The sequence below is a fragment of the Aphelocoma coerulescens genome, chromosome 6 (assembly GCF_041296385.1).
Source record: "Aphelocoma coerulescens isolate FSJ_1873_10779 chromosome 6, UR_Acoe_1.0, whole genome shotgun sequence".
Taxonomy (NCBI): domain Eukaryota; kingdom Metazoa; phylum Chordata; class Aves; order Passeriformes; family Corvidae; genus Aphelocoma; species Aphelocoma coerulescens.
Genome location: NC_091020.1, coordinates 8,644,988 through 8,670,582, shown reverse-complemented (window position 1 = coordinate 8,670,582; position 25,595 = coordinate 8,644,988). Strand labels below are relative to the sequence as shown.

Sequence of the window (25,595 nt, the reverse complement as noted above, 5' to 3'; positions counted from 1 at the left end):
ATGGTGGGCTACACGTGTGAGGAATGCTGCCATGTGTTAGTATCACACCTCCCTTCAGAAGATAAGAAAACCTCTGAAAAAGCAAAGTTTGCATTTTAGAAGGTGTGTGGACCTCATTTAAAGACAGAGTGGCTTAAAAGGATCAGATTAATTTCTGGAGACCTATGGAGAGAATGAACTTCATTTGAGAAGCTGCCCTGAGGAGACCAAGCACAGCTGAAGGATCTGCTGCCCTGGGAGGGTGGAATGGAGGGGGGGTCACTGCTGTCAGAGACTGCAGCTCTGAGATGGGACAAACTGGCACATTGACCAGAAACAGGCAAGGGCCAGAGGCTCACTACAAACACCAGAAACCATGAATCAGGTTTTGCTGCTCATGAGGGAGTTCCCTCTGCTGTTACGAAGAAACAGTAGCTTTAATAATGAAGTAATTGACATTCTTATTCAGCTAATTGGCCACAATGCTTCTTCCACATCCTCTGCCTTCCATGGAAGTCTTCTGCCTGAGGACTGTGATATCTGATGAGATCTGCAGATTAATACAGAGAGCAACAGACACTAAGCTATACCTTCAATCAGTTCAGGATCCTGGGGCTGAAAAATATTTATGCAGCAGTTGGAGACTAGGAGCACTACTTCCCCTCACCGTGCAGAAAATTTAAGAGACATTGATTACTAAAAAATCTTTGAAGACAAATATTTACCACAGAGCTGTTACCTCTTGTATAACTTTACAGCCAGCTTAAAAAAAAGAAATAAAAATCTTTCAATGGTTTAGACTTACTGCAACGTCTATTCAAAAAACTAGCAGAGATGGTGATCTTACCAGGGTAAGGAACAGTTCTATATGAGGAAGGGCTAAGCAGATTGAGACTTTTCAGTTTGGAGTACAGATAAGTGAGGAAGAAATGACAGAGATCTATAAAATCAATGGAGCAGTGGAAAAGTGCACAGAAGACAATTATTCACTTTTCTTCTAATGCAAGGATTAAGGAGAGTTAAGTGAACAGATCACAGATTTTAGAAAGCATAAAAAAAAGTTCACACAAAATGCAATTAAAACTGTGGAGCTCATTACCACAGGATGCTGGAGATGCTAAAAGTTTATGTGAGTTCTGGGAATAACATACTGGAAAAAAAACCCCACTGAGATTCCTCTCCATGCAGGCACTCGACACATCTCAAGATTTAAGCTGTGACTCAGAGGAGTTTAGGAGAACATACCTTGGAAATACAACTCTTAGATATCTACTGCTTTCTTCTGCAGGAGGTAAAATGTCTTGCCTTGATATACTTTCACGCTGGCCTGATGCAATCATCTCATGTCATTATGAATAGATTTGCAGCCACAGAGAGCTGCAATGCTGACACACAACCCTGGATATTTTGCTGTGACCAAGCCCACTGTGACTGTTGTTGGCTGTGGGATTAAAGCCACTCTATTAAACACACAGCTCTAGTGAAGAGCCACAGCAGTGCCCTGGTCATCAATGCCTCTCATTTTTCCACCTGTAAAGAACTGAAGGAGCTAATTTTATTTTAGCTTTTATAATTACTCAACAGAGTGATTTGAAGGTGGAAAATGAACTCCAGTGACTTGAACTGTAGAAAATTAGGTAGAAAATGGCTCATGACTCTGGCTTGGGTGAGAGAGAAAGCTCTGAAGGACTAATAAGGAATTTGCCCACCAGGGTTAAAGGTGCTACATATCTCAGTAAAAGTCCACAGGAGAGCCTGCTGGTGCTGGGTGCCAGGAAAGCCAGGATGCCATGCAGAAACCTGATTTGTGTCACTTGTCCTCTCACATGACTGAATCAAAAGTTTCATGTCCCATACACAGCACACAGGGATAGATGTAATTTATGTATTTTACATAGTACAATTCTGACACCATATCATTAGATGGTTACAAGTAGTATTTTTCCCCTCATTGTTTTTTTGACCTTTTTATTTTTCCTTCTTTTAACACAGGAGGAAAAGTGAGGCAAAATTGCTTTAAATCTGCAGAGAGAGTGCTTATCCATGTGTTTGATAGGATCTCCAGAGTGGCTGTGGCAGCATGTACAACAGCATGGTAATCTTCCTGCCACCTCTGTTAAACAAAAACTGGTTGCTAGGCTGAACTAGATGTGCCCAGCATCTTTTAGTAGGCAACAGAAGATATTTAACAGCTTATTTTATTTTGATTGACAAAATTTTCAGGAAGTTCACATAAAAACATTCATGGCAGCAATTTTAGCCATCGGTTTGGTATCCCAGTAAACATCCCAAAATCAATTTAAAACTAAAAATAAAGAGGAGGGTGGTGGGGGTGGATAAGTACCTGGATTATTAATGAGCAATTAAACACAGATTAAAGATGTAGTAACCTAGAATCCAGTCACGGAAGTTTAACTGTCAGATGATGTGGAAGCTGGGAGTTTTGAGGGAATCTGATGAATGCAGGCTCATGGGAAGCTGTCACAATGATGAAACAAGCCCAGTCTGGGCTAATAGATTTATCTATTTCTACCTGGCAGATTACAATAGGATTTGGAGCCATCCTGCTGATCTGTGGGCATCTGCAGAAAGCTCATCACACAAAAAGTGTCATTTGAAGCAGATCGAAGGGGAATATTTTTTGGAGCTAGATATCTGGACACATCACCACTTGAAGAAAAGCAGAGAGGGGAAGGCTGCATTTTGGGGTACAACTTACACCAGATTGTCCAACCATCTGCAAAGAAGTAGCTAAAATAGCTGATATGTTGCTGTTGTCTGTTCACAAAGAATTCCCACAGGAGATTCCTTCCCTTCCCATTTCTCTGGAGACATAGCAGTACTGTAGATCCTAGTGCTGCATATTTTTTGACTGAATGTGAAGATATTTTGATAAAGCTGAGGCTGAAATAATCAGTACTTCCAAAGCCTCCAACTGAAATGCTGGAGGAATCAGTCAGCTTTTCCAGTTTGCTAAAGATAGGTGCTAAGAGAACACTCTTGGAAAGCTGGACAAAGTATTACTAAGCAGATTTTGCATATATGAAAGGGAAAAGTGATGGAAAGATCAGTTTTGCTAAAAAGGAAAAATGTTTTTGAATCAATGCTTTAGTGTAGAAAATGGACAACAATATTAGGGAAAAAAAAGCACCAGAAAAAGCAATTCCCCTTCCCAAAAAATTTAAAAGATGAATAAGCAAAACATGTAGTACACTATGAAATAACATGATTCTTATTTTCTAACCAGAAAGTTCAAACTGAAGTACAGCTAAAGGAAGATTGTTGTGTACGCATAATACTGAAGAAGTCCATGAAAAAACAAATATCATGCACAATTCCTAAACAAGGCTCACATTTCCTTCCTGTGGTACACTTATGGTCATGCTGTCCAGTCAAGAAATAAAATGTCCAAACAATAGAAGGAAGGCATTTGATTCAGATATCAACAGCACCAGGGGTCCAGCACAACATTTTCAGAAGGTGCTAAGCAAACAGACGTGACGTTTCTCATGGCCAGAAGAATGGACAGGTAATTTGTTAACTCCAACTCACCTGCAGTGGCTACTGGATTTGCTTTAACATTAGGAAGCAGAGTTGTCATCTATGAGCCTTTCATTCAGTGAAAAAGGGAAGAGACTCCAAGTCACTGTTGTACTGGGAAATGGCAAGAATCATGACACAGATCCAAGGAGAATATGGAATTATTTTATTCATTACAAGCTAGGTTATATACCTTTGTATGTAAGGGTGGCAGGAGGTCATTGGTCCTTTGACCAGCCAGCCCTTAGAAGGATTGGCTGAGGTTCTCTAACCCCCATTCAAAATATTTTTTCCCATATACCAAAACAAGACTTGGAAAACAAATTGCAGGTGCAGAGATGGAGAATTAGTTTACAAAAGTCTCTACACTGTTTTCAGCTAGCTTGCATGAGAAAGGAAAAACTTCACTGAATTGTACAGCAGCTGGAAAATTCCTCTGCCCCTAGCTTTTTAGCATCCACAACTCTGAAAAAAAAAAAAAAAAAGCTGGATCCCTGGGATAGTACACACCAGTGGCAGATGATATAAAGATGTGCATCTGCTGCCCTCCGTGGGAGAAGATGTTTGAAAAAGAGAGAGGCAAAAAAATAAGATGAATTGTGGTGTCAAGAACAACTCCTCATTCAGCTCTTGATCTCTGTCAGGGAGGGTCTGCAAAGACAGTGAGACTAAGGATACTTCTGCAAGTACTTCAGGCAAGTACCTGGGTAGATCAACTTCTTGTCCTCAAATCTGCCTCTCACTTAGAGTGCAAAGTGCCAGTGACAAACAAGAAATCATTTTAGAAACGATGCTTTGTTTTCCTCTTCTGAACATATAATGATACATGTTCTTCCACGTGCTTTTCTGTGCCTGCAACACACCTTCACTTGTAAAAGGGGCTTGCAGTGGATGGGATGAAATCTCCTTTGCTAGTGTCTTTCAGGGAAAAATTTAGGATCTTACGGCTCACATGGGACCCGAGCCAAAACCTCTTATTAAATTCCATGGGTGTTGGATCACAAGGCTCTAAAAAGTAATAGGAATAAATGGGTTCTCCTGGCTAACCTTTCATTTTTCTTTAAAATAGCATTTCATATTCTTTGCCATTTTATGTGCACACCTTTGGCTTTGGACCAAATCCTAACTAGTGTAAATCAGTCTCACAACACAGGTAGTGGAGCTACACAAGCTAAAAACAAGCCTGGAACTGGCCTGCTGCAGATAAGTTGTAGATTTACCTGCTCCTGTATCACACTACTGGTTCCTGTTACTGCTTTGTAAAGTGCTTTGGGAAATGAAGGGAGTAGTAGGAGCTACATTAAATTAGATCTCAGTCTAATACAATCTGACCTGTATTTCACAAGGAAAGAACTTACACTTCTGAAATGCTGAGCAACGACTTTTAGAAAGTATTCAAAGTAAGGTAGTTCTGATGGCTCTATGTTACCACCCTGTTCAGAATCATATGGGAAAAGCTATCACTGGCAATTTTTTTTTTCCCTCTCCTCTTAATTACCATTAATGCTAATCAGTAAGTATATGTTAGTTCAATCTCATTGTTACTCCATAATGTTTAGCTGAAAATTACAATAATGAATTCCAGCTTCTTCAGACAAATGTAATAAAATGCTGATTAATATTCCCCAAGGCTATGACAGAATATGATTCAGGCTGATCTAAAAGTGAGAAGTTTGATATCCATCAGGTGCTGAAGCTGACACAGTAAATGTAAGGTGTGACTAGCAACATGCTGAAACAAGGAGGTCACTGCTCTCTGCTCAAGTCCAGTTGCTGTGGCCACCATGGCATGGCCTAAATTGCTTGGCTGAGTATGGACTGGTGGTGTCCTTGTTTTCCCCTTGTTCAGTTCTTGTGCCTCTATTACTCTTGAAAACTGCCCACGTATTGAAATCCACCCACATCTACTTCTGTATGGAATGAAAAAAGCAAACCTCCCACTTTGTTAAATAAAAAAATCTTTTTTCCATGCATTTATGTAGGCTGTGCACAGTTAACAAAATAGAATAGAAATTTAGCATAATTCAGAGACATCCAATGTCCTGTCAATGCACTTACAACCAAAAATTTTGGGTCCTATCCCAGATGTGAGTGCCTGCCCTAGGTGCCATCCCCCCCCCTCTTGTGACAGGATCATGGAAAGGGTTTATTAGGAATGACACATGGAAGGATCTTGGCAAGGAGCCAGCAGGCAGGTGTCCACGAGAGGCTGTGACACTCACTTATCCTGAGCAGCTGTGACAAATGGGCCAAGACCACACTGCCGAGCCCTCTTCCAGCTACAGATTTCCCAGAACAAATCTGAAACAAATCTGTTTGCCAGGGCCATGCAACAGGCTGAACCCACAAGAATGTACAGTGCTTTTATAAAAATACACATTTTCTGTTATCATATATATCCAGTCCTGCCAAAATTACACTTCCTATAAGAACAGAGGAAGGTACAAAAGTGGGAGTTCTTGATCTCACTCTGGCAATAATCCATACAAATTCATGCCCCAGAATTCTTACTTTACATAATCCAGTTTATACAAACATGTTCCTCTAGTCACATGCTGCCATGACTGCTGCAGTCAAAGGGGTTACATAGATGGGGAAAGGGTATAAACCCAGGATGAATTCCACCCTGATCAGCTATCCTCTCACACTGCATTGCACACCTCCACCTCCCTTCAGGTTCCATAAACTGAGAAATTAAATTTTAGAAAGGAGTAACACGAGAGATGCACCAAAACCCACCCTTTATTGCAGAATTAGTTTTACAGCTGCAGATAGATCTTTAAAGTGCAAAGGTACATGGCGTTTAATCTCTCCGTTTCAAACACTGAAAATTAAACTCCTTTATATGATTTTAAAAAATTCCAAACAAAAAAGTCAACATCCACTTCCCCTTAAGCCCAATAAATTGCTGCTAAAACCAAAGGACACAAAAACAGGGTAACAAGATTGTCTTAATACTATAGGAGATCTGACTGTGGCCCTCAGCCTTGCCATCCCTCATTCCCCCAAGTAAATGAGAAAAGGATCTTCAGCAACTTTACTGTAATAAAAGAATATTTTTTAGATGTTCAGATGATGCAGGGTTGTGTCACAAAGAAGTGTAAGATATGGAATATCTTGTGCATGTACATATCTGTGTGTATACGTGCAAATTTCACCAAGCTGAGAAACACTGCCCTATGCCTTTTTTTTCTTTGAAAACAAAACCTTCCTCATCCCTCTCTCCACACCTGCATGTACAAAATGAAGAAAAAAGTTATAGCTGTCTTTTGTTCAACGGTGTTGCACATCTGGACAATAAAGAGGTGAATTTAGGGAGGGGGCAGCTCCTAAACCCACACTTCTGGTATTTTGCAGCATGCCCTGAAGCAGCTGAACAAAGGCAGTGCAGATTTCACCCACCCTGTCCCATGGCAATCCAGAGGGAAACTGTGGGAAGCAGACACAAGGCTCCATTCCAAGAGAGTATTGCTTCTATGTATTCTCTTTTTTTTTTTTTCTTTTCAACCCTAACCACTGAACATTTGCAGAACTTCCTCATTTACAGTCACTCAGAGGCAACTCACAAGAAGCATTTGTGTGCTGCAGTGCACAAACACCGACTTTGTTGGGGAAATCACACTGCTCCCCAGCCAGTGGGTACCTGAGACCTATTTTAATATGGATTTTACTCCTTTGTCACCTTACTTGGACCTGTATCACCTCTTAGACTTCATCCAGAAAGGATCAAGCAACACGTGCCAACCTGCTTCCCAAATCCCATGTGCTCTGAGGTCAACCAAGTGGCAAACAAAAACATGTCTTTCTTGCCACTGATAGGGCATGCAAAGGGTGTCACCACCCTTCTGACCTGGGCAAAGAGGCCACTATTTTAGCATTACCCAGTTTCTAGAAGCAAACAAATGACAAATGAAAAACAGGCTGTTGTTGTTTCTAACTGGCAGGGTCATACACAGGATATATACATAGAACTCTTGGCTCGACATAAAAGCAAACAAACCAGCCCCCCTGTGCTCTCATTTTTGCAGTGGTGGATATTTGCAGTGACCTGGAAAGCTGTTGGAGGAGAGGTGTTACTTATTTAAATTCTAGAGCACTGTATTTGCTAACTAAGTAAAAAAAGTAGGAGAAGTTTCACATGTTATCTCAGAACATGTGAAAATAAATCATGCATATATGGGGAAGAGGGCTATCCCTTTGTGCAATCATAAGGCAAGCTCCACAATGACAACTGAAGGGACAAGAAATCGTAGTTTTCCAGCACAGAATTTATGATTTATTTATAATAAAAAAATGCAGAGTATAGAGGTTTGGGCTTTTTTTCCCTTTTTTTCCCTAAAAAAAAAACCAAAAAACCTGTTCAATTGTTTTGACAAATTCCTTTCTGTTGATTTTAAAAACTGTATAGAATATATTTTTTCCCCTTCACTTGCAGAAGAAAATTCCTTCCTATTCATTGTATCTTGTATGTCACAGGAATGGAAAATTTAGAAGGGTGAGACGTGTTTATCCAAAGTACTTGTTTCAAAAAGCAAACTGTCGAGCCTCTAAATTGTATTAACAGAAGACCTACAATGCTCTATAAAAATGTGTAACCACGCAGAATGTGTGTCTTTCCTGCTTTAGCCCTTCCAGAAACTAAAAAGCACTGAAGTCTCCTGTGTGAGCAGCCTGCCCAGTGCCCACGGACATCCTCTCTAAGCTGTCACCCCACAACACCACAAGAAGGGAGAGGAAACCACCTGATAAAATATGTATGTATCTATATACTTGTAAGAGAAAGGCAGAAGACTTTTGTTTTTAAAGAATATCTCCGTTGAGTTTAACACAATGCAAGCTAATAGCGTGAAAGAAAACTGAAATGTGATTAGAAAGAAATCCCAGAAATAAGACCCACGGTGCACCCTGCGGCCAAGGGAAGTCTGCTTTATCAGTCAAATAGCACACGGACAATAGAGATTTTATCTGTGTTAGAATGACTGTAGAGAGTGCTCAACGGAAGGTCAGGAGAAATTTCCACAATAAATATTTGTAATCACTCACTACATCTTTCTGATGTGTCCAGTAACAAAGTCTGTATTATCTTATCTGGTGATCTTGCTCAAAGTTGAGCATAAGAATAGTGGGCAGATGCAATCCAGAGTCGTGACAGAGTAACTGGGAAGAGATTTTGCAAGAGAAAGCTCCAGTGTTGCTAACACTGATCTTATAGCACTAAAAATTGACCATAGAAGTTCACTACCATGTGTTAATTATATTTAGGAGGCAATGATTCAGTAACTACTCAAATAATTTACCTCCTGCCTTCAAGGCTTAGTTCTTAATAACGTAAATAAAAAAAAATCTGAGCTGTATTTTCACTTGAATATTTTGACTTGCACTTTGATGTGTGGGAAGATTTGAACCAAGCATTTGCTAATGTAGTAAATAATGAAAACAGAAGCAAAATTATAAATATGGCTTGGCAACTAAATAAATACAATATTAAAAAAAAAAATAAAAAAAGGGAAACAAGCAGGGAAAGGCTTTTAAGGGAAAGAATTATCTTAAAAACACACAAAAGATTCTAGAAGCCTGTGTCACAAAACAGGACCAAAGTCTTAAAGTTTACCCAGGTCTGAAAGGAAGGCCTGTGTACACAGGGATTGGGTGCTGCTCAGTAGAATAAGCCTGTTTATCAGTTTTGTACCAGACACATTTCTATGCTTTTTATAAGATTATTTACTTAATTAGCAAGTTACTGGTAAAACATGAGAAATTAATGTACTATAAAACATAATGCAATTGAATATCTAGTCAAAGACTTTTTAAAGCCATAGGATTTGGGATGCTGAGGACAAAAAGGAAACCATTAGGAACAGGAATGATCTAAGGTAATAAACTATTTTGTTAAGCTTTTGAATCCCTTCACATCTAGTGGAAACTATAGAAATATTAAACACTTTTTCCCCAAAATAACTTTCAGCAAAGTTTCAGTCCAGTGGGTGATAAATAACTGAGGAGGGTGGAAAAAGGAAAAAACACAGAACTTCAAAAGATTATGAGTTAAGTCTTACCCATCACAGCTTCAGCAGAAGTTAATGAAGGAAAGGACCAGTTTCAATAAAGGTCTCTGCTATTACTTCAGAGAGATTTCCCCTTATTGCACATCCTTGAGCCCTGCTTGCAGTGTAAGAAAAACAGCAAGTTCCTTAAACAAAAGCCTTTTGGTGGGGTAGGGACAGAAGCTGGCTGCACTGCTAAAATATCTATGTATTCCATGTACAGCTGAGTGTGCATAAGGTTAAGGCTGTCGAGGCAGAACTCACTCTGACTTACTGATGTGCCCCAAGTCACAGCCAACAGTTATTATCCAATTTTCCAACAGAAGATGAGCAGAGAGGCAGCATCCACATGGGTATACATACTCCTTCTGATGTGTCTCCACAGGGGTCAGAAGCACTGTTGGCTGCCCAGGTACCCAAGCCACATTGCAATATTCACCTCTTATTCCTCAAAAATATAAATCTGAGGAAAACCAGAGGCTGTTCCTGTGCTAATACCTGCAGGATGGTGGTGAAGAGTTCATTGAAACTCCTCCTGGGAGGCAGGTGGGTTGTAAGGCAGCACCACTGGGTAGGTAGCAATAGAAAGCCATGCTCTGTGCCAGGCCAACAGAGCTTTGAATGAGAATTTTGGCTGTGCCACAGGCTTGATGCAGCAGTTTGATGGCTGTAGCTGCAGTGAGGCAATAGGGCAAGGTGCTTTGAGAAGCATTTTTAGTTAATCTAGTTTGCAGAGAAATATTTAAACTCAATGCCTCCCTGTCTTGTTGGCCGTACTCCCAACACAGCAGAGGCAAGGTAGCAAAGGCTCTACACTCGGCTCCTGAGGAAACACATTACAGTATTTAGAGCTATGTTTTCAAGAACTGTTGACAAAATTCCTGGGGGAATTTGGACTCTGCTCAGTCAATGAAGGCTCACTTGACAAATGAGGCTTCCCTGGCCCTATGCACTTCAGCACTGGTTGGTCAATTCTTTGTGTATTCCTTTCCTCCCTCAGCAGTGAAGCTTGTGGAAGGTTCCCTGCCCATGGCAGCAGAGTTGGAATCAGATGATCTTTAAGGTCCCTTCCAAGCCAAACCATTCTATTTGTCTATGATTCAGCAGCAAGCGCTCTTGTACAGATAAAATGTTTACAGACTTGAGATTAGGCTGGGTCATGCTGTCCTTGCAACTAAACATCAGTCTAAGAGGAAGCACACTTTCCTCCCACAGTGAGCAGAACAGCCTCTAACCAGCCAAAGCATTTCTTCCTCTCTTGTTCAGAAACCTTTAAGAGAGAGTGTTGCTGCCTCCTCCTTTGTGCATTGACTCCCAAGAAAAACGCCCCTTCAGTTGAAATTGCTTCTACTTTGAATTTTGTTTCAGCTTGCAGGCCCTGAATACTGGTTCTACCACTAATGTGCATTAGGAAGTTTAAAATACAATTATGGTTCTTGACCATAAAAACCTCTAAACTGAGGGTTCATAATGTCAATAAAGAATGCCAACCATACTGATTTGTCATTAGACTCCTGGGATTTCCATTGGTGCAAACTAAGTCCTGAAGAAGTTCCTGCAGTATGTGTATATGAGCCTTTCATCCACCTCCTCTAGCTCCCTTGTGTTGGCAGGGGGCTTGGTACCCTAAGGGAAAAGCAAGGAAACAAATATCTAATTGAAGCTTCCATACCCCTTCCATACTAAAGGCAACATCTGCTTCAAGGACAGACATGCTGCACTTCACTGCTGAGTTTTCCCAAATTCTGCTGAACAGCAAAGCATTTTTATTGCCACTCAAAGTAGTGCCTTACAAAAGGCACTGAAGGTTTGGGAATGAGGGGGAGGGCTTAGGATAGCAGCTTCAAGGCTGAAAAGTTACTCAGTGAGTTGCACCATGTCTGTCTCCAGACCTCTGGTAACAAAAAATAGATGGATATTGAGCTTCAGAATGTAAAAGATTCAAAGAGTGCCTTAAAGACAGCATCTCAATCTGCCCAGTGCTGTGGAGACTCGGCAAAACTTTCACTGATAATCTCCAGGCAACGCTCCGAGGAAACTTGCCCACCTTGCCACTTCTGTGGACCTCAAGTGAAACTATAATGTTCTCAGCTTATCCTGGCACTTGGACTGCCTCTGAATTTTTACTGATTTATTTTACTGCACACATGCAAAATAAGGTGGTGAGCCATGCAAAGATAATTTTTTTTCCAACATTCAAGACTCATTTCCATATGAACCTTGCCATCCCCTTTCTGAGAAGCACACCAAGTAGCATCACAGGAGTCTGCTGTCAGGTTTTTTTCTGGTTTAATGGGATCATGATGAGCAAACATTAAATGTTGGCCAACAGCAAGTGGAATGGCTACAGGCCTGAAGTGTAATCACACCCAGTAATTTCCAGGGAAGGCAAATTATTAATTTGTAACTAGCCATTCTTTTCAATTACAGGGTACTTTTCCTGGGAAGCTGTTTTCCCACTGATCTTTCAGCTGCAACATGCCCTCCATTGCCCTGACACATTCAGATACTCTAACAAGCTGGACTTTGTGAAAATGGCAATTATTGTGTGTTGGGGCTGAAGAAAGCCTCAGAGCTAAGAGATGCAGGCCTCCAGAGCAGTAAACATTTACTGAATATACTACATCATCTTCCATCAGCCTGTCATGTGACCTTTAAAGTTCATAATTTACAGCAATGTACTATAAAAGATAACTTCTAATTTGTGTTATCATACTGTTACCGAATTATTGCTTTCTTTCAATAATGCATACAATCTTGCCAGCTTGTTAGAAAAGATCTTTTTTTTAGAGTTCACTGAAACTCGAAAAAATAAAAAAGGTGTTCCACTTCTGAAGAGTTTTGTGATTACTGCAGCTGCATACACCTGTTTCTTGAATAATTCATGTGCCTTCTCAGTACTAAGATCTGAAAGGGAAATATTTCAATATACAGAGTAGGATATGGGCAGAGTCTAAAGTCAATAGACAACAAAGGGAAACTGATCCTTGGGTGAACACGTTGTCATTTTGTGTTGTGTCTGAGGTGGGAATAGACCGGATGAAGAAATAGGAACAGGTCAGAGGCCCGAGCTCTGCCAGGCCAGGGCTCAACTGAGGCTGCACAGCACATCAGGTCAGGATGTGGTACAGATGAATTTTAGACTGCCATCAAGCATGATAATCCCACTGTAACTGCGTTCTGAGGGGAAGCAGGTACACTCCGAGCTGTGTTACTTCCAAAGGAAAAACCATCAGGCCTTACTCTCTTCATGGGTCATTAGGGCAAATGCACTTGAACATCAGGGTAAATTCTGAAGTTCTACTCATTTTCCATAGGTTCTACTCATTTTCCATAGCCCTCTATTTGCTAGAACATAACTGTGAAATAGGAGTAAGGAAACAGCACAGGTTACCATAAGTAAGCATGATCTGAACCACTCATGCAAATTGGAGAAAAAGGACCCTGGGTTTTGAGATGGGCACCATAACCACATCAAAAAGTGCAACTGCAGCTGTGTGGAGAGAAATGTGCAAAACCTATTATTCTTCCTCAAAGTTACAAGAAAGGAAGGCCTAGACAACCTCCTAGAATGCCTCTTGGATGCCATCATGCAGCACATTGGATTGGATTATAAAATTGCCCTGTGACTCCCAGAGATTTGATAAAGCTAACAATATCACCCTGAATTGACTGATGAGCAGCTCACTTCCCTTGCTGAGCCTAGGCTGTGTTCACAAATCTCAGAGGCAAGGAGTTGCCACAGCACTTGCATAAATTATGACTGACTCATGATATTAATCACTCTACTGTGTGGTAAATTCATTCTTTTTCGCTGCTCCCCCACATCTACCACAGTAGCTTTACAGAAAGCTGTAAGCCTTTCCTAGTCATTTCAGTGTTTGGGGGTTTTAACTATTTTTTGCCAAGTCCCAAATTCTATAAACAAAACCAAAAGCCATCCTGCAGTGTTTGTTACAGCTGTGAGTTTGTCATCAGGGTGCTGGGATACTTTAAGCAAATTTAGGTTCTAAGAATAGCCCAAAACAATATTTATCATTTCATCAGGAAATGAAGACTAAATCCTCTTAAGCAGTCTTTTAAAGCATGTTCTCCTTCCTCCTCTCACTCTCATCCTCCCAAAATGCCACAACCTGGCTCTTGGCAGGGCTGGAGCATACTGATGTACAGAAGGAAATTATGTGTCTGGATTTCTCTTGTGCAGTACAGATGTTGTCTCTTCAGCATGGACATCCCTTTCATAATGGCTAGAAAAGAAGTGTTCATTATATTTTTACTCTCATTTCTTTGACAGATATCACCACCATTCCAGGTCTGGTCATTTTCAGATTAAGAACACAGTTCTCTCCAAGTGTTATTTAATCCTCACAACTGTGGATCATTTTTACAAGAGTCAGTTAGAAATCCCACAGGTTCTAAAACCTGTTAAAGATTATAGAGACATAGAAGGCTGGGTTGGAATCTGGTCTCCAAGAACCTGTCTATTTTATTGCTTCCAAGGGGCTTGTCAGCTTCCTATTGAAATACAATTCAGTAATTGCATGGTGAATGAAAATGAGAAGATAGCTTTTTATTAGCACTAAATGATCAGGTTGATTGGCATTAGGGATTTTCTTTATACAATTTCATTGATACAAGCATATGGTGAAAGGCATCTCTATTTTCCAATAACACGTTACCACACGTAGTAAAACAATTCACTACCCAGTACTAAGCAATAACGTTACTGATCACTTGGAATGCACCTCTATTATACCTAATTTCTACTACCCCCACCAAAAAAGTATTTACCCTAGTTTTTAAATTTTACTTAAACTTAGTAATAGCAAAAATTACTTAGAAACATAGATTAATTATAAGAATCTCTGAAAGAAACCTTTCACAGTAGGGCAGTACAGAGGAACTTTAATGGTATTTTAGACAAGCACATTTTAATAATTCCCATTAGATCCTTTCCCATTGCCTATGGAAGCCACAGTAATCCCTCCCCCTCTCATAACGATGAGTCCAATTTGCACCACACTTCTGAGAACCAAGCACAGCCCAGACAGAGAAGCAGCACCAGATGCAATGACAAAAGAAAAGGAATTGCTTCCATGGGATAAAGGGGTCCATAACAGACTGAATTGTAGGATTGTCATTTCAAAACCTTGTTAGTTGCTGACCTAACCTTCCCTAAGAGGATTTTCAGTCACAAAACTTCTACCATTTCCTTCAGGAAACAATTTCCACAGTATAACTCTTCTCTCCATAGATTTTTTTTCTCTATATAGAGAAGCCTTTTATGTATTTGTAATGTTATGTCTTCCCCACTCCTTCAGCCTTCTTCATGGTCTTTTCTTACCCTTCACTACCTTTTTTATTCTCTTCACTTGTTCATGCATTGTTTTCTAAATCCTGGCATTTTCCATTGGTGCCCCTGATATCTCTGTAATGTTTATTTCCTCTGTGCCAAGTATCACATCATTCACATGTGACTGAAAGGACTGAGTCCAGAGAGAATAGATGTTTTACAATGCAGTTCTTTTTAAGTTTTAACAAAGTTTGGACTTTAAAAATATTTGTCTGAGGCTTTTTGGGACAATATTCAAAAAAGGAAGGCCAGGAGTCATCTGACCTCTTGTCAAGAACTGAATTAAGGAAAACATGCCTTCAAAGCTTGGCCTGAATTTTCATGATCTTAATTATTCTTTCATGGTTCAAATTTCAGCTGTCCTGGTCAGTCATACGGCCAGGTGGCCAGTTGAAATGAATGCCTGCCGGTCTCAAGAACAGAATAAAACAAAAGGATAAATTAGGATTACCCTAGAAAAACTCCAGAGGCAAGTACCAAATCCCTCAAGGGAACCTCATGTACAGCAGACTGCAGTAGCTCAGTGTGGAAGCACTTCCTTCCTTGCCTTTGGCCAGAGATTAAGCACAAGATAAACCAATACAAGATACTCCACTGAAAGGAAAAATAACATCCCGCTTTGCATAAAGCTACACTATATCATGGGAACTACCAGAAAGTTAATAAGAGTTGCACAAAGGCAAAAGATTTATTTGAGCAAAAATTGCTGAAGCCAGAAGTACTCCAGAGGTCACAGAACTTTTCTCTTGTTCCCCCACAGATTAACTCCTTGGATTAGAACAAAAGAAACCCCCAGTATCCATGGTCTGAAATGTACACCAATTGCAAATTCATTTCCAAGATGTCTTTTTAATTCACTAAGTTTAGATTCCAGGATTTAAAAAAAAAAAAAAAAATTGATTAAGGAGCAGTTTTTCTTCTCACAATATATATATTTTTACAAAAAAAGAAAACAAAAAACCAAAAAAAAACCGCAAAACATTCACCCCCACAACCAAAAAAACCTCAACCAAACCCAGTGCTTAGGAATGCATGAAGAGTTATGAGACTTCGGGATTTTAAATCTCTGAAAACAGGGAGGCCATGTGAAGTGCAACTGAAATGTGTCTATTTGGATTTTATGAAGAATGCAATAGATTTGCATGAAAATTACCCTAGGAACTACTACATTTAAGTTTTTATAAAATGGGTGGGAGTTGGAAATGAACATTGCTATTGCATTTAAAAGCTCTCTTCGGGATTTCTTTGACTGCATCTCTTCCCAACACAACAGTCTAAAAAGATATGAGTAACTCAGAGTTGTAGGAATATTAGCCCTCCTGGCAGGCAGAGTTCCCAAAGCTGAATTTAGACTAAGGTTTTGATTCAAAAGGAAAACTGTCAGCCCTCTTGCTTGCCTCGTGTTTAAATGCAGCACTACTCATGAGAAACAGATTAGCATCTAAGGCTCTTTGCTGATTGGCAAAGTGGACAAGTGAAGTCATGTACAGCCCAAACCAAGACATTTTTCTTCATCCCAGAGCCTTCTAAGTAGCTCCCATTTGCTAAAGTGTTACCTTTTTGTGAGTCCATCCTTTGTCACTGAACCCTTCAGACGTCCAGAGCTGAACGTGCAATCTCTGAGCACCCTGTCAGCTAAGTGTCCTGGCAAAGCCAGAGAAAGGGAGTGAAATCTCCCACCTGCTACTCCTGGTTGTGTTACTGATCTGCTCTCTGAGTGGGTGATAATCCCTCAGCAAGTTGCTGGGTGGAAAAAACCAAACCAAACAAACAACCAATCAAAAAACCCCACCACACATACACACGAAAATGTTGATTAGGAGACTGATTCCTTCTGGACAGAGAGTTATCTGACAGGGCTCTAATTTTCAGGAGAAAACAAAAGAATAGCTTCAGTGGAATGTTGCCTTTTTATTTTAATTGATTATATCAGATGAGACTCTTTTTATATAATTTAATTTTCTGTTTTGTCCAAAATCTGAGTTGTAGCTGTATGTTCTTCAGAATTACAGAGTGACGCATTTATGTGAGAACTCTAAAACCCAGAGAAACAACTGAAGTTAAAAATGGAAAAAAAAAATCTCAGAAATAGTTGTCCAATTGCTCAAAAAGTGGCAGAATTACAGGAAAACATGAAATATGGAGACAGATATAAGCAACTGTTATGGTATTTCTACCAGCTCTATCATTTGGTGGTATGAGTGCTTCCCTTTAGACTTGCAAAAATCAAGAGAAAAAAAAGGACAGTAAAGCAGAAAAAAAGAGCCAAAAATAAGAAAAATAAGAAAAAACATAAGACAGGAGAAAGCAAACATTAGTAGGGATAAAAGTGTTGCCTAAGATTATTAGTTGATACTGTTCTGGAGAAAGAGGACTTAAACTTTATGAAAGCTTTACTCTGCTCTTTAATTGCTGGTGTAGTGCAACTATGGTAATCATAAGGGCCATAGATAAAGATAAAAGACAGATTTATTGGAAGTCCCTTTGATTTCCAGTCACTTTTCTTTCCTTTTCAAGTAAATCATGAATTGTCGATGGAAACATTTCTGGAGAAAGACACATTTTTGCCACTGTAAGAATTACCATAGGTTTACACAAAAGAGCCTCAGCCCACAGTCACTCACAAAAATAAAGAAAGGACAGGTAAGGACAGCTGGACCCAAAACCACAAGTGTGAATTTTCTAACACACCGGAAAATCATTTCTTTTAGTTACTCCTGTCCTGGCAAAGCCCAGGCTGATCCACACCTCCTATCCCTTACACAGCAAATGCATCATTCTCACTCATGCGCTTATGAATATGTTATAAATTGTGACTAAATGTAATTATGTAAATCATAGTCATTTGTTTGCTGTACAGATTAATGTTCTGCTTCATTGGGGTCCCAATATGGAGCAGCAGAAGTTTGAGTTTCGCAGCTGTGCCTCTGTGTGGTGCTGCCTCTCATGTAAAAATTAAAATGAAGATGGAATTTGTCTTTTGCTCAGGTGGAACAAAAAAACCATCCCTGTGTTGCTTAATACATTATCTATTACTTTCTCCAGGTAGCAGAATCAATCACCTTTCCCAGTGGCGGTAAACTCCCAGGGAATAATTTCATACACCTCCAGCTTTATAACACAATGTCAGCGTATTAATTGGAATCCCCCAAAAAAATGGATTTGCTTTTTTAGTGAAGCTAAGCTTCCTTTGTCAAACTGAGACCTGTCAAGAGGCATGAAAAGTAAAGTTCTGCTACACTGAGAAGATATGTCTAATAAGGATTTATGTAAAATGGGTTTTCCATCCTGTGAAGGGCTTTTTCGTAATTAATAGGTTTTCCTATTTTGTATCAGGATTAATCTAAGAGCTTTAAAAGGTGGGAAGAATGTCTAACAAAGAAAACCTCTTCCAAAAAGGAAATACCCGTGTGCTTCATAAACTTGCACGCACGTGTTTCCTTTTAAGACAAATCACAGTAGCAATTCTATGTATTTTGGCTTTTTCTCCTCCCTCTTTAGAAAGCTGCCTGGAAAGGTCTGCCAGAAGTAGGCTACAACCCTGCTCTCAGGCCAATCCCACGTGAAGCCCCAGATCTGACTGGTGTTCCAAGTCAGGCAGCCCATTTCTCCCATTGAAACCAGTAGCATTACAAGCAGACTGAACAGCGCTTCACGTTGTTACAGTAACAGTCCCAGCATTCATAATACCGTTATCACTAAATGTTTATATTCAATATTCTAATTATGTCTTTTGAATTATGTATGCCTCTACCTAATATGGAGGATGCAATGTAAATAACTCTAGGGAGGAAGGGTGAAAAACATCTGCCAGACTTAAGGAGACTTAGAAAGGTAGCAGCTATTTTGTTAAAAACGAGACTGAAAGATACACAATTCCCTCACAACAGTTCCTTTCACTGGCAACATCAGTCCTGAGGCTTGCTGTACGATCAACATCACATAGCAGTGGAGACAGGAGTAGGCTGCCTACACACTAATGCCTTATTAGTAAAAATCCAATGTTCAGGAAAAGGAAAATTGTCTTTCAAGGCCCTTGCCTCCAGTAAATATGAAACAACCTCTGCTGTTCTGCGTTTCAAGTTCACTGTGTCATCCAGGCCCCTTTACACAGAACTTTAGTCTTTCATCACTTAATCAATCTTCTGTTAATTACCCTTTTATCCCTAGAACTTGACCCTGACTTCTTACACTGACTTTCTCAGGTCATCTCTCTCATTCTAAACCCAAAAATTTCTATCTACACAATAGGAAACAAACAAAAAAAATCAGATGGTGACCAGTGTGCCTTATGGGTTCCTCATATAGTCCTAGGTGATGTAGTAACACTTTCACACCTTAGGAACAGGCTGCTTGTAAATTACTCAGAGCTTCTTAGGCGAAATACAGTGCTGAGTTCACAGCTATTACCCTCTCAAGTCTTACTCCTTTGAAGGCATATGTCCAGGGTATTTGGAATCTTTAACAATGCCAACCACAAGGGGAAGATATGAGTTAAACTTTTTTAACATATTGCTGGCTGATTCATGAGGATTAACACGCATTCTCTCACTACATACATATACAGTGAAAATTACAGGAGGGCAATTCATACAACATGTTCTTCTTTTATAATTTAACAGAAAATAGCCTTTATCCTCATTTTAATCTTCCCCTACATCGCGCTCAGATGTTAATCAGTGTACAGAGAGTATGCCTCCAGTCAGCCTGGATCCATTTCTCAACAGTACTTGCACGCCACAGAGAAGCACATTTGTGCAGTCACAGCAGAGCTGACCCACTAGGATGCTCCAGGAGTGCAACCAACTCAAATATTCATAAAGTTGCTAATTTATGGCAAGTGCTTGTCTCCCATCAGGGTTTTCCCTCTGACTGCATGCAGATTCCAAGTAATGTGTCTTCTTGCAAAGCAGAACTAGAAGAATTTAATATTTCAGGAAGTAAAAATAGCAAGAGGGAACAATGCCACAGCTTTCCACACTTTCCCTAAGGGAAATATTTTTCTATGTTATTATTAATCCTATGTGCATCCAATGATGCTTGAATACTTATTTGGTTAAATAAAAATACACCGCTGTTTGATTTTTCATCAAACATGTAAAAGTAATTATGCTCTTCAAAAACAGGTAGTTGATAATATTATTCTTTGTAAAAATTGTTAAATGCCAAATATTTTAAGATATTATACAATAATATAATTTTTTGTTTGTCACTTCTCATTTCCTAACAAAGAAAACATGCATTTCCTTTTTTTCCATCTGAGTGAAACAAAACAATGCAAAGAGAGAGAACAAAACTTTTAGCACTAACTAAGGGATCCTTGTGGCAATAAAAGCACTTCTTGTCAAGAGTCCAGTTAAAACTCTACTGCAGAACAGTTGCACTCTAAGGGTTGGCCTGAGGGCACTGGTCCCAATCCTTCCCAGGTTATGAGTTAGGAAAGGTGCAATAGATACTGTCAACAAGAGGCAATCTGTAGTGAGATCCACTGATGTTCAGGCTACATACTGGAATATATAAACTGATAACAGCATTAAAAGAAAAAAATCTAATAGCAGCATTTGGCAGATGAGAGAATGCTAAATGTGAAGTGGCCATGCACTACAAGCACTGCACAAGCCAAGCTGTGAGACTGCAAGCCAGGTCTCTGCAAGCTCTCTTGCCAATATGCCTCAGCCCTTCTCTGGAAGACAAATCATATCGATGTTAATTTAATCCTTGGCTCTTTGGCTAAACCTACTGATATTTTTTACTCCCCATCATCAAACAAATTGTTTTCAGTCCTTTGGATCTAGGTCTGAGACCTGTACTCAAGATCAAAAGAGAAAGGCACCTTTAGAGGAGGCATCTAAGTTCTGGTCACCTAAGGTATAATTGAGTGGTTCAGCTTCATGTCAGGCTTGGGATCCTGGTTCTCAGAAACTCAGGATTCCATTTGGAGAATAAGGCCTTCCTGACAGGGAAGGAAAGGTGTCTTTTTAAATTCTGCTAGGCTGCAAGTACCAAGATATTTGTGACAGTAACACTGGCTAATTTTAGTTATTGAGCTAAATCACTGTCAGCATGAAAAGGCTGCATAGAAATGCTAAGGTAATAAATTACTTCAGGTCACCAAAAAAGTGATCAGACTGTATGACCACAAACTGCTGCAGGGCCCAGAGGCTTCCTGTGGAGTCTATCAGCTCCATAGTTTTTCAATCAAAACTGTTGCTTCCCTGTGTAAAAGCTCCCAGTTCCTCTAACTCCCTTAAGGCTTGGCTTTGTCTCTTTACCAAACTCTCCATGCCAGCTGCAGAGAGCCGTGCTTTAAACAGCTCTGGCAAAAGGCAGCTGGGAATGCTGGTGTCCTACTGCAGGGAGGGTCATGTCAGGCACTGCTGAGCAGCCACTGGATGAAGCAGACCCGGCGGGCACCTTGGCAGTAGTACTGGGAGCGTGACAGAGGAAAGCACTCCAAATGGAAACAAACACGAAAACCCCCTCAGAACAGTCAACAGCTCTGCCAAAGCTGGGGGGAAAGGAGAGAGGGGGAAGGAACACCAGGCAAAAAAAAAAAAAAAAAAGACATTAAAAAAAAAAAAGACAAGAATTTATCAGTGAGAACCATGAGTAGAGAAGGTTAAAGCCCTTGAAGAAGGCCTGAAGTGGAGACTTCATAGCAGAGAAAAGGAACATGTACATTAAAAGATTTGACTCACAGTGTTTAGGAGCCTAACACATTGTACTACCATACTTTGGGGACTGCTGACTGTACATACAAAGGAGACAAGATGGGGGGGTGGTTTGTTTGGTTTTTTGGGGGGAAGGGACACAGAGGGGGAAATGTTTGGCTATTTTGGGGCTTTTCAAACATATAGTTGATTTAGAGTTCAGAAAATGATCTTATGAATTTGGGAGCCTACACAAATCCCTACTAAGAAACTTCTCTGTACTTTCTTCTCAGCCATGAGCACTGGACTCAATTAAGTCTTCACAAAGAGACTGCAGGAAGTCACCTACAAAGCTCGAAGATGTGCAGAAATGGGAGCAGCCCGCGTGGTGAATAACACCACCAGCCCAGAGACTCAATGAAAAGGATTCCAGGGTGGTGCTGAGGGGCAAAAATGGTTGAAAGTACTTGTGGCATCAGATGAGAGTGCTGCCATTGCTTCCTCACACAACATGGCTTCAAAACACAATGAGCTGGAAAAGACTAGCTAGGAAGAAAGACAAAACAAAAAAAGAAAAAAACCAACCAAACAAACAAGCCAACCACAAAACTAAGAGAACTGAGCCTTGAGAAATGACAGAAGTGAAACCAAGATAATCCCTTTCTAACAATAACACTGTTGCCCAAGGGCTCCCCTGTTCTGATCTCAGAACACACATACCAGGACACTGCTAAAAACTGTTCTTAATAGGGTGCTTATTTGAAACTACAGGTATTATCTTCAGGTTGGTTGCCTCTAATATCATACTTAGTTTGTGGATAAAGTATTAGAGCTCAAATAAAGTGACACAAAGCTGTTAACTCAGCTGCTGTGCCATTCAATAGCTCGGATACACAGCATGGGCCGGATAGACGCAGGCACTGAAGGAAGCAAACTTCCGTGGCTTTGGGGAATTACAGAGCTGCAACTGAGACAGCAAATGATTTTCTAGCAGGAGAATGGAGAAGGTGAAATAAATGTGAGATAAAATAAGTGCATTAGGTACAGAAAAAAGACAAAATCAACTTATAATACTCCAAGTCAGAACTGCAATCCACTCCTGTGTGTAATACAGATTCCTCCATTTCCATGCCCAAATCACCTTGCTGTTTACAGAGCACACAGTCTGGACAATTTTGCAGGCACCAGCTTGAAAATAGGAGCTTCTCTGTCCAGAGGTATTTTAGTAGGTGATGAGGGCTCTCTTCAAAGGCAGGCAAGGAAAAGGGCAGTGTGAGTCTGATGTGCCTCAGCAGGGCAGCTCATTAGGAACAACAGGGGAGGCACTTGATCACAGTGCAGAGAGACCCCAAGTCTGCAGGTGAAACAGCTGGGGCTGATCTCTCTCATGTGGGTCCAGCTGCCACCCCTCAGCCACTCTAAGCCATTTCCCCACTAACTTCTCAACATTTCCCTTCTCCTTTCAACCTTGTTTTTGAACTTCTCAGCATGAGCTGGCCGAACACAAGGGAAGGAGCGCTCAGAAGTCCTCTCTCCCTGCAGTCAGACTTGGAGAAGGCGGCTTTTGTCTCTAAACTGTCCTTTCCCCACTGCACACAGGCACTTCTGCCAACACTCTCCTCTGTTGATGTGAAAAGCCCTGTTATTTACTTGCTTATTTATGAGGTGGGGAAGTTAATTTCAGTACAGGTAAATGAACGCCTGCAGGAGAGATGAAGGAGAATCTTTCAAATTAAATTTACCCATAGCATAGCAGCTAAATGTTGATTTTATTTATTAGGTTATGAAAAAATATTCATAAACCTATTAATTTAATCCCTAAGATCTTAAAAAATTCAAAATTTTCATGATTCAATTTTTTACCTACTCTTCACCCCTTACACTGTAAAATGATCCCTAATGACAGCATTTGCTTTCCTGGCCATCACTACTGAAAGCCTGTATTACATGTTCTGTGAAATATCAGGCAACCATTGATATAGGCAACCACCTTTTGAAGAAATTTCTTCTCCTTTTAAAAAAATCCATACTTTCTTATTTTCTTTAGTAGCACCTTCATTATTCCAATTGCTATGCTCTCTTCATCATTATTTTCACTTCCTTCCCCTTTTACCAAATTTGACCTGCAAATTTTTACTGACTGAAAGCATTGCAGAAATGTTTTCCAGGAGTTTATAAGTGACTGGAAGGACGCTCAATGCACAGAGCCTGTTAGCAATGAGGTGCAGATGTTTTAGTCATTGCCTAGGCCATGAATTGCCTTCCTCCCATGCAATCAGCCATTGCTGTCTGCAGGTAAGGATTAGTTTGGTTTTTTTTTTTAAATAGCTGGTTGGGAAATCACAGGATTCTTAAACATGGTTAGGGAGAAGACGTCAGCGTACTGAACATAATAAGGCTGATCTAAAGCTGTGACAGAAAAACAAGGACCTGATTACATTAATTTGAAGTCACCACTGTGGGCATAAGTACAGGATATCCACTGTAGGCACACAGGCAGGGAGGAGGTGTCATTACAAATGAAGCTGCCTATTAATCTTGTGTAGAAGCATCACGGGGCTGTCAGGCTTTGAGCAGGCCTGTGCAGGGAGCACATGGCCAGTAGTGGCATCCAAGGACCCTGTGGTGGCAGCTGTAATCGTAGAGTGTCCTCTCTGCCCAGTGGGTGCTTGTTAATGGTTTCTCAGGACTCCAGCAAGTGCTCTCCTCACCGGCTGCTTCAGCACCTCAGGCCAGTATTTTCATCATCAGGTGTGGCTGCAGTAATACAATCAACCCTCAGGTGTCTGACAGGTCACTTGGACAGATGCTTATTCCCTAACTTCACATGGATTCAGCTGCTTTGCTACAGAACTCCAGATACACCAGCTTCCCATTCCTGCTACAAAGTTTCTTTTCAGAGGTTCCGGACCTGTGGCATTTTATTATAACAGGATCTTTGCTGCCTTCCTCCATACAAGCATCTTTCTTTTTGCCATGGCTGGTAATGCTGGGGATCAGGAGAGATGCTTGCAGGTGTTATCGACTACAGCATCGTGCTCAGGATGTCAAATTGCATGGGTGAAACTCTGGCCATAAAGGTGAGGTCTGAATGCTCTGCAAAACCAAAAAGTTTTGAGCCTCTCCCCTAGCCTTGTTTGCTTGCTTTACTGGGCCATGGGATTATTTTTCTGCCTGCCCACAGAAGGATGAACTGAAAACCACTGAAATTTTTCAGGAGCACATGCAGATCCACAAACCACAATGAAGATGGCATGGCATCAGGTGGATATTACCTTGGCCTGAACTCATTACAGGAAATCTTGCCTGCATTGCTGCTTTCAGGACAATTACATAAACCCTCACCCATTTCTTTTGCTATTTCTGACAACATCTTTATACAGAACACTTATTGTATTTCATTCACTTGTTCCTTTGAGTCTTCCACATTTTATCTTTTGTTCTTGTTGGTTTTGTTTCAATCTCTCTGAAACAGTGCAGGAATTGATTGGCCCCTGGAAATTCCTTCCAGAACAATATTGCACCTTAGGCTTCACTTTTGTGGGCTCAAGATCAAACACAGCAATCTCAGCAATGTAAAAGCTGCTGCTATGCTGAGAACACCTTTTTTGTATTTAGCTATATACTTTACAGCCACACAATGCACACTCCACCTGCAGCACCCTGACACGTTTCTTGCAGACAGTGACAAGAGCTGAGGACAGCAGAGCTGACATCTGCACTCATGAGCCAAATCCCACCAGAGAGGATTTTTGCAACAATACTTCTCCAGCTACGACACCTGATTTTTAGCAATCTGTTTTCTAAACTTAGTTATCTTCAGAACGTCTTCTCTGTGTTCCAGCTGCTCCTTAGAGACACACCCACATCCTTGTCCCTAATGTGTTACAGAAGTGCTTTGTTTTCCACTTATCTAGAGTAACATCACAGCTGTCTAATCATTCCTAACCTCATTTCCAAGAGTCAGAAAGAACTCTTGCTTCTCATTGCTTTTAACATTCAACCTCCCTTTCTTTGTAGCCATGCAAG

The 25,595-nt window shown here is 40.4% G+C and overlaps 1 long non-coding RNA gene across 2 annotated transcripts in view; it reads right to left on the bottom strand.

Annotated features, from left to right (window-relative positions):
* Positions 1-360: 360 nt before the first annotated feature.
* Positions 361-25,595, bottom strand: part of LOC138112294 (uncharacterized) — a 296,238-nt gene continuing 271,003 nt past the window's right edge. For both annotated transcript variants that reach the window (XR_011151665.1, XR_011151666.1), the window contains exon 6: positions 361-529. This is a non-coding gene — a long non-coding RNA (uncharacterized lncRNA). The remainder of the gene's footprint in view (positions 530-25,595) is intronic.